The following is a 13,418-nucleotide window of genomic DNA, read 5'->3' on the forward strand; positions in this document are numbered from 1 at the left end:
CCCCCCCCCCCCCCCCGCAACCATCGCCAGACGTCTTTTGCCGAGTGAACCGTGAGAATGTCGTATAGGTAACGAAAAAACAAAAATCAAGAGAAATGAACAGCTGCGAGATGTAAAATTACTTTATTGCTTTTTTACATTAATTAAACGCGTTGAAAGAAGTTAATGAATTAAATTTTATTTTTATTTTTATTTTTAAGCTCCATCGCCGCTAGTTTTGACTCGTAGCCGTCAAGCAAATGTGATACAGATCTTGGTTCATTAGCTTATCAATGATTATCTCACAGCAGAGGATTGGCAATTGATAGTGGGTCAGCTGCAAGAGAGGATCCAGCACCCAGCTCCGGAAAAATCCTCTCGACGTCATTTCGCACAGACGAACCATACAAGCTTCCTTGTGCCTTACGAAAGTCCGTCGAAATCTCCACGGGTCCGCCAAGCCGTAGTAATCCCGATAAGTGAGTTGTTTCGCCGCCGCCGCCGCGGGTCGTGATCGGATCAAGTCGTACAGCGACAGGCTCGGCTTTATCCTGATTGCTTTGGCTTCGCGCGCGAACTCCTCGTCGTCGACCCAATATTTTTTTTCGGGATCTGCCGGCTTCTCGAACAATTCGTGCTTGGCGTAAAATTTCATGATCGTCAGGGCGTCGTCCCGGTTCAGCTCGTATCCTCCACCACCTCCTCCACCTCCTCCACCTCCTCCTGCCTCGAGGATTTCGATGGCGAGCAAAGCTCCGGACGCCATTTCCAATTTCGAACTGGGAGAACAACCGACTATCCGTTCGTAGCGGTCGGGGTAATAGCTCTCGGTGGGATGAACGAAGTCGGACAGATCGGCGCCGCGATCCAAGAGTAAACCGACGCAATTCGGCCTGAGATTCGCCACGGCCCACTGCAGCGGTGTGCGGCCCAAATTGTCTCGAGCGTCGACTCGCACCGTCCGATCGACTTCCTCGTTGATCTTGAAGAATATCTCCAACGATTTGAGGCCGCTGGGACAGCCCTTGCAAGCAACGTGCAGAGGTGTGGATCCTTCGTCATTGGCTATGTTTGGATCGCGCCGCGTCTCAGCAAAAATTCCATCATTTTTATATCGTGCTCTCGCATAGCCAAGTGCAGCGGTGTGTTACCCCAATTGTCCCGGGGGTCGATTCGTATCGGCCGGTCTTTACTGAGCTCGATCAACATCTTCGCCGTGTCGACATTGAGAATCAAGTGCAGAAGCGTCCGTCCATCGTTGTTAGCCGAATTCGGATCCCGCCGTTGCTCAGCAGCAATTCGAGCACTTCGTTGCGACGGGATTTCAGAGCCAAGTGCAGCGGCGATTCACCCGTGTTCGGCAAAAGAAGATTCGGATCCTGTCCGTGATCGAGGAATTTCTTGACGACGTCGACGAGGCCGTGCCTGCAGGCCACGTGAAAATGCGTGTATCCATACTCGTCGCTGTAGTTCACGTCGAATCTGTCGTACATCGTAAAAAGCTGGGGGATCACGAAATTCACGCTCGATAATGGGCTCATGGCCGCATGATGTATCGGTGTGGTGCGACGCACCGCCGACGATGGCTTGCCGCGATCTTCGCCATCTTCGGGCTCGTCTTTGTAGCCGGTCTTGATCAAAAAGTCGACGAGCTGTCTCGGGTCGACGATGCCGTCGATGTGATGGAGCTCGATAGACTCCGCGAGAAGCCAATCGATCTCTTCGCGGCAAAAAATGTCTCGGAGATTCGGGAGCGGGCCCTGCCACTTCTCGAACGAGGAACAAACCCGATCGACAAAATTAAATCTGTTTTGGTAGTTTCGGGCCATATCGCAAACACACGAAGTCGCTTGGAATTAATCGAGATAACTGATTTATCTTTCTCGCGAGAATCACTCGCTACGGTCGACGAGCGATCTTTCTCTTTTGCCGCTAGCGCTTCGGCGACGTAAATGTGTACCAGTAGAGTGAGCCATTTATAGAGAGATTTATAGAGTATGGGATTTATATAATTATTTTCACTTTACCGCTGGCAGATTTACACGATAGTGGTACATTCGCCATCTAGCGGCGGAGGCTGACTTGAATTACGATTGGAATTTCATACCTGTACTCGTATAGCGAAAGGAAAATTTATTATCAATCGGAATGCTTACATTCGAATACCAAATTAAGTCTTGATGGTTAATTGCCTTTTTTTGTAATTCATGTATACAACTGAATCACTACTTACTCGTTAATTTTCAACGATGGCTTACGTAACTAAACCATTCGATGTCTCGTCTTACGTTGAATCCGCATAAAATTTAAGTTTTTTCATTCTTCGATCACCGCGTTGAGAACGCGTACGAGTAAGTAAAAGAGCTGGCTTTGGCTAATGATGGCGCGCGATCGAAACTTCATCTCTGATTGACTGTGTTGCAAATATTGAGCGCATTTCAAATGACCTGAAAATGACAAATCCATTGTTCCGAAAAATTTGGACCGTTTTTCGACCGCTTTAAAAACGGAGCTGCCACTTCAAGTCTTCACCGCTAGATGGCGAGTACCTTTATTTCGGTAAATCTGCTAGTGGCAAAGTAAAGATAGTCGTATAAGTCATTACCCCACAATCGAATTCACGCGTTCCACTGATAGATTGGGTTCTAATTCACAAAAGCTCATGCGTCACATAATGTGTTTTTGCATATTATCAACGCACACTCACACACACCTTTAGATGTGGCTTAGAGAATTTCGAATAAATTTTGTAAACGTTCGCAAGAAGTCACTTGCGCATCAAAAGTGGTGCAGGCAGTTGTGGGATTATATAGGAACTGGTGTCGTTTCAGAAATGGCCAAGCGCGCCATTATAAACCCACGGCTCGAATTAATTTTCGAATAAAAATTCAACGCGCGCTCAAAATTACGGAAAATTTAATAAAAAATTTTCGGAACTTGAGCGAAATAATGAAAATAAAAAAAAAATTGCTCTCTCGACATTTTCCACGTACATACATCGAGCTTTTTTATACTACACTCGGAAAGAGAAGCTTAGTGTAGTATAGTATAGGTAGTAGCTAGAGCCCGCGCGCGCCGAATACGAGAAAAAGGAGCTGCTGCTGCTGCCTCGGGAAGAATCGCGCGACACAATCCACGGCGCTCTATGTATAGCTCTCCTTTCACCCGGGGAGCTGCTTCATGGATTCTTTCTCTCTCTCTCTCTCTCTCTCAGTGCTGAAAACTCGAAGCTACTTTTCTCGCGAATATATAAGTATGTATAGTACGGTGTATAGCCTATATACTACTACGCACTCACCCACGCACACGAATGCGCCGCGCGCGCGGGTCTATATATAAAGCACAATGCGGGGCGAAAAAAACGCGAATATGTAAAACGTGCTTTCACATCGCTCGCTTCGCGCACGACGCAAAAAAAAGGAGAAAAACTGGTATATAGCAGCAACAGCAACAGCAGCAGCAGCAGCACTGTGTCGAGTTTCCCTTTTTTATTCTCTCTTCTTTACCTTTTTTTTTTGCTTTCTTCTTCTTCCGCCCTGGGCTTTTACCCTCTCCTCTCTCTCTTATATTTCCCATTTCCTTCTTCTCTCTCTCTCTCTCGAGCTGTGTGTGCTGCACACGCCTCCTCTATGCAGCCTTGTGTTGTTGTTGTTGTTCGTTGTTCGATGGCGAAGCTTTCGATACTTGAACTGCTGCGCATACATACATACATACATATACGCGCCGCACACAGAGGCTAATACTTTGTAATGTTGCATATTATTGGAATTGAATGACGCGCGTCTATGCGTGCTTGGAGTATGAATTTTAAATTTTGCCCTCCCACGCTCACACACACACACACACACACGTGGAGAGCGAAAAGCTCCGCTTTGTACGTGGCTCCATATGTTTGATTTTTTTTTTTTTGCTTCCATTGAGACACGCGAATCGACGTATTATATAAAATATATAAATTCGTACAATGAGGGCGAGGCGAGTTCAATTTTCAGTCATTTTTATTTTTTTATCCTCAAAACTATATTGTTATGAAACTCGCGATTTTTTTGTCGATTCTTTTTTTATTATCGTGCATATTGTACAGTTGTAATTTCGTAATAATATCTCGGATAAAAGCTCGCTGTACATGGAGAAGGTGAACGGGATATAATAATGCTGCAACTGGGGCATCGCGACTTACAAGGTGGAAAATAGGATCTGTGAAAAGCTCGAGCTTCTTTCCTTTTTTTCTTCGCTATTCATCGCGCGCGAGTCGACGCGCTAATAATTAGATGCTCTTATATACTTCCCTGAGTATCTTACAAAGCTCGCGCGATATTCTCTCGGACTTACAAAAGATCTCGCGCGGCAGCACGCGCTGTAAATGTGCATCGGCATCGCATTGTATAACACCAAAAAAATGCTCGAGCTTTCTAGCAGCTGAAAATGACATCATTTTTTAACGATTGGCTCGTTCTCTCTCTCTTGGAATTTCAGCTGGCACGCGCGTATCAACGTAATGGAAACAGCTGGATTTATATAGAAGCGAGAAAATATGTAAATTCACCGATTTATACCAAGGCTTTGCCACGCGCCGATGATGATACGGGGGAAACACAGAGAATGACGATGCGCTGAGTCGTCGGAAAAATGGGCTTAACGTCATTAATTCGCGAAACAACGGGACGCCCTGCACACATACAGTCGACTCAATTAATTCAGTCAAGGAGAAAAAATATAAATTATCTAAAAAAAAAAAAATCATACGGCTCAACGAGAGAGCGACGCAGCGCTCGAAGTATGGATGAAAAAAAGCTACACACACACACACTCGTGGGCGGGGGTTCGGCGATCGAATCTGCATGCCAAAGCCATTTCCGCGCGCGCGCGCGTCTATTTACAATACGTCACCGCCGCGTTTCTCTCGCTCGGCATCGGCAGCGGCGTATATGTTTCGCCTCGGTCCTCCGGACTTTCTTTTTGCTTTTCTCTTTTGCTCCCTTACATGTACAGCGCGTGTGCTATATGTCTATTCTTCTATTTTCAATGGGCACACACACACAAGTACACTTTGACAGTATAAATATATACATATATTCGATTCCTCCCGCGCGCGACTCGAGGAGAAAAAAATATATACACGAAATAAAATAAAAAAAAATATGGTTCTTTCTCAGTGTCCTTTTGTCGCTCGCGTATGTATATGCACGACGACATAAAAGCCGAGTCGTGTAGTAATAGTAGTTTTGAATTATAATTTTTCCTACCCAAAAACAGGTACATCTCGCGTGCGTTTGAGAGACCGAGGGGGTAAGGTATACGTATACGAAAAACTTATACGTATACGGCCGATTGATCGATCGCGCCGAAAAATACGAGTGTAATCTGCTGCGCAGGTGTCGAATCTATACAGTCGTACTATAACACGCACCAAAGATCCGCTCGATTTAGCATTTATATAGGTATAAATTGTGCGAATAGCCAACATCCAACACTGTGTGTACTACATAAAGCCGTATACATACGAGAGAGAGAGAAGAAAATCCATCAAACGGACTTTTGTATCTTTAATCTTCTTCCTCGTCCTCCTACTTCTTTTTTTCCTTCTTCTTCTTCTCTCTCGTGTATAATAGTTACACGGCGTACAGCACGTTCCATCCCTTTGACGTTTTACAATACGCACACACGGTGGTGGTGGTGGTGGCGCAAAACATCGAGAGCAGTGGAGATTTTTGGCCTTTTAGCTCGAACGAAGAATATATTATAATACGTTTTGCGGGGTGGTGGTGGGTGCCTTGTGCTTGCTGCCCTCTCGTCGTCCTCGGGTGATATTATAATACGCTCAAGGTCTCGAAAATACTCGAGAAAGAAGAATTTATGTATGTATTTTTGCATGCATTCTCGAATATCGCGAGCTGTTATTTATTATCTAATTGAAATTTACGAGCGGGATTTACCACTACCAAAAAAAAAAAAAAAACAATGAGCTGCTTATTCGAGATGACGTACAAACGAACGTACGTATATGAAAAGAAGTATAATGTCCGAGTCTCTCTTTCGCGCGTATAATACGCGAGTGTATTATTATAATAAAAAAGCTGGATTAGACGCGCGCAGCGTTCTTCGGCCCGGGCCGCGGTATTACGCGCGTGAATAGAGGGACGTGGTCAGGGATTATACAAAATAATAATATAATGTATCGCGCGTGGCTCTTCTGCTCCGTTGTAGGTGTTGGAAGAAGGTCCTCCGCGTGTGATCTTCTTCATCTCCTTTTTTTTTTTTTTTTTAGTACGCGTGTACGTGTATGGTGTCGAGAGATGAAAAAAGAGAGAGTGACACAAAAGCCACATGAAAAGGGACGAAAGACGATGACCGCAGTGTCCGCGTTATAATGCGCCCGCGCGCCGTACTTACGCGCCCGAGTACGAGTGTAATGTATGAAAATTACTTCTTTTTTTTTCGTTGCGACTTTTAACGTTGAATAGATGAGAAAAGCTCTTGTGTCAGGATGTGGGAATAGAGGATGGGACAAATTGAGATCATTTTTAAAGCTCGCACGAGCTTTTATATTATATGCAATTATTTGTAGTATGCTATGAAGAAAAAGGCCCAGAGAGCTTGTGGCAGCGATGTAACAACATTAAAAACTGGCCTTATACTAATATGATAACATTTTTTCCCGATGGGTTTTAGTCATATAGTGCTATTTTTTTACATATTATTAAACACACTTTCAAGATCATATGAGATTTCTCCTCCTGTTGGACTTACTACAAAAAAATTATATAATTGTATGCGAATAAATTTATTTCTATTTTTGTAATCTTTATAAAAAATGTAATGAAAATTATTTTATCACTCGCATCGTTCGTACGCTGTATTTTGAATAAGACACAAATTATCTATTTTACTTTTCATCTCATTTCCAGCTTCTTCATCCTTACTAACGTTCAAAAACAAAGTCACATATATATTTTTTTATATTTACATTATAAACGCATAGCACGCCTTGGAAAATTTTTGACCTCTTCGTGTAAAGCCGTTTTATTATAAAAAAAAATAAACATCAGTATATTATGAATGCAGCGCTGCACACGCGATACATATATATAGCTGCAACGACATCGCGCATAATGGCATTTATAAGCCGTTAATTTACGCGTCTCTCGCCTGCGTAGGCGCGAACTACTCGCCGCGGGGGTGTTTCACGCCTGTACGCTAACTGCTAGAGCGAGACAGAGAGAGAAAAGCAAAGGAATTTTCGGCGATTTATAGCCCGCGCCGCGCCGCACGATCGAAATGCGCCTTTCGCACGCGGCTCAGCATACCCGAGCTTTTTTTTTTCATTTGTTATAATAAACAGAAGGATTAGATATCCCTCTCTCTCTCTTGGGCCGTTTGTATATAACCACCGAAATTCGCAAGGTGTATTACACACGTGTAAACGCATGTTTTTTTTAATGAACTCAACCGGGACCACGGAGAGAAAAATTCGATAGCACATCACTCGTACCGATATCGACGCGAGTAATCAAACACGGCCGCTACCAACGAAAAAAAAAAAAAGATGTGTCGAACAATATTTGCACTGCACTACATGCTGCTGCATGCGATAGATTGGCTTACACGCGCGCGCATATGTGCGGCAGAAGAGTTTACCTTTCGGAAGTGGCCCCGCATTGCGACAACGGAACAAATTATAATACCTATCGAAGTATATATATGCGTATGTGTATATGTGTGTAACTGTTTCAAGCGATCGGGACGTGCCAGCGCGCGCAAGCGATTTATATATGTACAGGGTTCGAAAAAAAAAGGGGCCGCACATAAGTCGCTCGCGCCCGACCAGAGAGAGAGAGAGAACGAGAGACGTGTCAAAGAAAACATTTCCTACGTCAAAAAGGACTTCTCTCTATACGTTATATTATCAGCGTGCCTGAGTGTAAAGAAAAAGAAAGGGTTGGAGAATACGGGAAACCCAACGACGACGACGACGCACGAAATTTCATAAGGGAGAGATTTCGAGGCCTTGGCTTGTCGCGTTACATATATAACACACAAGAAAGAAAAAGAATAAGAAGGCAAAAGAGAGAAAAATGCGAAGGGAATGAAATTGCCGAGGCCGACTTTAATTTTGCGAGCAAAATCGACCGCGTGATTTCGGTCGTTTTTCCACACACACACAACCCTTTTTCGGGAGAGACATATGCTGGCTTCGGTCTCGTGACATATAAACTATGCTAGTATACATATATATATACAGCGGTGCAGCCCGCGCTCGGTACACGTATTATTATGATTATTATTATTGTTATTTTATATTATATAGACGTGTCGCTCGAATCGAATCGAAAACGTCCTATATGTACCGCCCGATCGCTCATTCGAAAAAAAAAAAAATAGAAAGAGCACCATTGAACCGGGACGATGCTGTACATTATATTTTCATTTGTGCTTTCTCTGTGCCTTATACTTTTTTTTTGCTGGTTGGGCACTCTTCCTCCTGTTATTATTATATTCATATTTATGTCGTACATATACGCGCAATGGGTAAGATGTGATATAAAGTCACCCCATTGGTCTCCTTGTATTGTATGTATAAATGTTGTTTAGGATTTTCTGCTTTCTCTTTCTCTCTCTCACTTTGTCCTTTCGTAATTTTCTCATAGGCTCTTTTGCTAATACGCAATAATCAACTTACATCCAACAGAATAATCTTCCAATTGCTTAGTACTTATGCAATTATGTTTAATTTTCCACTTGCAGGTGTACAGTTAAACGCACTCGCCACCTTGCGGTGAAGGCTGACTTAAATTCTGATCGAATATTTTTTTCTAAAAGTAACACAAAAAACAAATCTGTATTGAAATATTAATTCCCAATCAAAATGAAATATTTTTTGTTCGTGTTTGCATAGAAAATAATGTATGTGATTCAATTCACGTACATTTTTGGAGCAATTTATAAAAAAAATATTAATAAATGAGTACTGATACATTAATTTTCAAGGAAGATTCCATATAAAATTATCTGAAATAATATACAATATCGTTTTTGTTTTAAATTTTTATGTCTGATTTTACATTTTTGCTATTCTCATTTACTTTTTTACCCTAGGATCTATGCAAAACCACAAAACATATTTAGTGTGAATCTCAGAAAAAGCTGGGTCAACGTCGCGCCTTATCTCCTCGATTTCCAAATTTTTCTCGCCTGCCACCGAACAATAATCCTCTCGACCGCTGCACGCGCGTGAAACAGGCTTTTCTCGATGCACGGAGCAAAAATTAAAAAAAAAACACCGATGCGCGGGCCAATTCCGATACACGATATAATAGCGCGCTGCGCGCCAGCCACGCGCGCACGAGCCCAATATATGTGCGCAATTGTTGCCCGATACACAATATCGTCCTACAGCAATTTGCATCCTTACGCGTGCTGCCGTATGCAAATCTGGCTGCGTGCGACGATCGAAGAAAAAAAAATATCTTCGAAAGGTGAAAGGGGGCAAACTACCTAATTATTATGCATAAAATATGTTTATACAATAATGTGTACGCAGCTTTGCAAAGCCTGTATACACCTATGTTATAGAGACGTCTCTCGCTCGTTCGCTCGCGCGCGAGAAATCGATCGAACCGATCGATCGGAAATATTATGTGTATATATATATAGCTGCAAGGCATCGAACCGCGACATTCGCCGTAGAGAATGGCGTCATTGTGCGCCCCGAGAAAAGGGTTATTTTTCATCTTCTTCTTCTTACTCTTTGCTACCCTCTCGATTCAACGTTACGTGTGTCACGCAGGTTTATTACAGAACATGCGGATAATACAACCGATCGATGTAAGACAGTGCGCACGGCCGATTTTTCACATCGAGAGGCGTAGTCTTTTTTTTCAACGAATCATCATTATTTTTTATGATCATTATTATTGTTGTCGTACGCGCTGAAAACCCAAATATGCAGCGCGCCCGAGAAATAAAGCGAAGAGTAATGAAGACGATGATCGCTGCGATGGCCAAAAAAGAAAGGGGGCTTGCGCGAAGAGTCGGAACTGAAAAATGGCTTATACGCATGCCTTCCGGGCTGTGTACATAACCGTTTAAATGTGACTTTTGAAAAATTGCCAAAGTTTATCAAACTCTCCTTTTCTCGACTGCGTGTCGAAGTGTAATAATTACATTAGTCGAAGAGGATTATATAGCTTTCATATTTTTTGACAGGCTTCGCACACACTGTATAATAATACTCGTCTCTGATTTGTATACTGCCGTGTGTGGCGCACCCGTGAAGCCAATATATGCCATAATGGAATTATATCGAGGAAATGAAAAATAAAAAAATAAAAGAGGATGAGGTTAATTCGTAAACGCTCGTTGCAGGTTACATAATATCACGTATAGCCCCCTTTCCTTACCTATATGTAACGAAAAATAACAAAAATAATAATAATGACAATAATCCAATTCCTGAGCCTTAAATGCCATGTACATATGCTTATGTATGTATCGCCCAGATAAAGAGGACAGAAAGAAAAAATTATAACACAGGCCCAGCCCGAATCGGAAAAAAAAGAGTTCGGAAGCTCTTCGGAAGCCTATACGTTTATATAGCCCTATTGAAATTGATCGAAGGGCGTAACTCGATTATACAATGATAATTAAGAGCAGTTGCTGCTGCCGCTGCTGCTGCTTCGACTGCTCGAGTATTATATATATATAAGACGTTAGCCGTGTCGATCGCTGCTCCACCATCTCGTCTCGTCTCGTCGATGACAAAAAAAAAAAAAAAAAAAAAAAAAAAAATNAAAGAAAAAAAAAAAAAAAAAAAAAGGAAAAAAATCTGTCGCACGCGTGTCACCTTCCGCGCGTAGAGAGGCACATCGATGCACATGGCGCATATAAATAATAGAAACTACCTGCGTGCACGTACGAGAGCGTATCGGAACCAACCCCCTTCAAAAAATAGATCCATATTGTACCATCGATACCCCCCTTGTGTGTGTGTGTGTGTGTGAAAAAGACGATGGAACGAATCCGTACACGGCGCATTGTAAAATCGAATTAGCGGATCATTTGAATTTAAGATCTCTCTCTCTGTAGGTTGCACTGATATTATATATTATATATATACGTAAGGCAACTACACGCAACTCAACTACGGCGACAACAAAGCGCGCGGCGACGAAGAGAAAGAAAAAGAAAGAAAAAAAAGGCAAACGAATCGACGAATCGATACGTTGCGAATTTTTCGAGTCGCATAGAGAGGGAGCTTACTTACAACTACTACTACTACTATAACCCCCTCTCCAAAAGCAAAAGAAAAGGGTTGATACTCTATAAAACGAATATAATATATATATCGATTTTTTGCTTACTCGCGAAAGAAAGAGAGAAAGAGGAACAGTGGTTGAAATTAAAAATTCAAAGCACTCGTTCGTTTATAACTCCGGGTTCATTCTCTTCTGTTAAAAAGGATATCATCATTATATAATACATCCCTCGTTACAATGAACTTTTCACGCTTGATTCGAGGCCTCGAGAGGTCGCCGCCGCGCTGCAACAAGCTAGAGATATACACGTAAGAAGACGAGAAAGAGAAAAAGAACGTCGTCGAAGAACAAAAGTTTCTCTCCCTGCAGCTGCAGCCCGTAAAAGCGATGACGATGACCACCTGGACAACGCACAAAACGCATCCTCGAGCTCTGCATACAAGTGCGTAGTCACGATTCGTACCTACGTCGGCGATTCGCGCCGTTACAAATGGAAAAGAAAAATCAACGCGCTACGACGCGATCATCTCGAGAAACAGATGTCGCTTTATAGAGAGTAATTATCGCTTTATAATATTGGCCTTTTAATTCGCGGGGCCGGAAGCCCCCCGGAATATCGATACACATATTATACGCACTATATGCATACGTGTAAAACGCAACACAATTGAAACTTCTTACATATACGGCAGCGGTGGTGGTGGCGGCGGCGGTGCGAGATGAAAGAAGATGCGAGAGATCGATCTCAGATCGACTCGATTAAATTGTACCGCGCGGCACTATATACGCACCTTCTTCCCCTGCGCATAAGAATGCGGCCGATACGATATCTCTAGAGCTCCGATCACGAGAGTACAGTGACGAAGCAGTAATCATTGTTCGCACATAATACACAGATCGCGCAACGATCCTTCTGTTTCGCGCGAATGAGATCTCGCTCGAGCCGCGTATAAGAGAGATATATATATAAACGTATTTAATTGATTTGTTCTGCATCTCTCTCTCGCGGATCGATATTATTATAGTTTTCATTGTGCACGCGCGATTGTGTATAATATACAAAGCGCCTGTAGCTTGCCGTGCGCGGCTCGAGCGAGAAACAATGCGAGCGCAATTTTCCTCGATATTACGCCGTGTAATACCATTGTGTGTGAAGCGATCGTTCGGCTATCTAGAAATTTTGAACTCTGCCGCTAATTGTACGCGCCTTTGTTTATCAACGAGTAGATTTCATTCTTATTGCACTTGTTTGCGATGTACGATACGTATTTTTATTTCACTCGATTGAAGATAAAATTTTTTTTAAAGAACATTCGAAATTTGACAATGAATTAATTAATTGAATTGTAAAAAAAGTGACCATTTAAAACGCGTCGCTATCGATTGCTCCGAAAAATTTAGATCAGTTTTCACCGCGACGATATCGTTTGAAGCCTTCACCGCTAGATGGCGACTATACCTTTGCATGAAGATCTGCAAGTGGCAAAATCAAAATAATAATATAAGTAAAAAAAAATTAGACTAAAATGTGTGAAGAAACCTCTCGTCATTTATTTCTTTTTCTGGACTGTAATAGAAATTAGACGCTTCGCGCTATGTCATTTTCATGTAATAATAACGACGCAACGACGTTCGAGTCACGCGTTTTTCGGCCTTACTTCGAGATTATTACCGAATGACGCGCGCGACAAAACGCACGACATTGCACACGCGCAGAAAAAGCTTTACAACAAAAATGTATAGCAGTAGGCGCGTATGCGATTTTTGTCTCAATTCCATTTAAATCCACCGACCGATCGGCGCATTTGCATTTTCTATGGCTTCGATATATACAGACGTATGTGTACGTGTATGGGGGGGTAGGTAATTTACATAGAGTGCGAGAGAGCCGCGCACACACATACACGCGCGAATTTCAGGAGCCTCGAAATGCGAGGTAATCCATTCAGTGGCACGCGCTTGATAACATTGACACGGCGCTGGGGCCGGGGAGGGGCCCTGCCTATATAAATATGTACATAGCTTCGGACACAACAACAACGGGCGAGTCATCGACAAGTGAAATAGAGAGAGAGAGAGAGAGAGAGACTCCTTTTATCGGCAATCCAAGTCTCGATCCGATCGGTCACTCTCTCTGTATATACCAGTCGTCGTTGTGCTTATATATATAGCAAAGGAGAGAGT

Source organism: Trichogramma pretiosum, unplaced genomic scaffold (assembly GCF_000599845.2).
Source record: "Trichogramma pretiosum strain Unisexual culture from Peru unplaced genomic scaffold, Tpre_2.0 scaffold39, whole genome shotgun sequence".
Taxonomy (NCBI): Eukaryota; Metazoa; Arthropoda; class Insecta; order Hymenoptera; family Trichogrammatidae; genus Trichogramma; species Trichogramma pretiosum.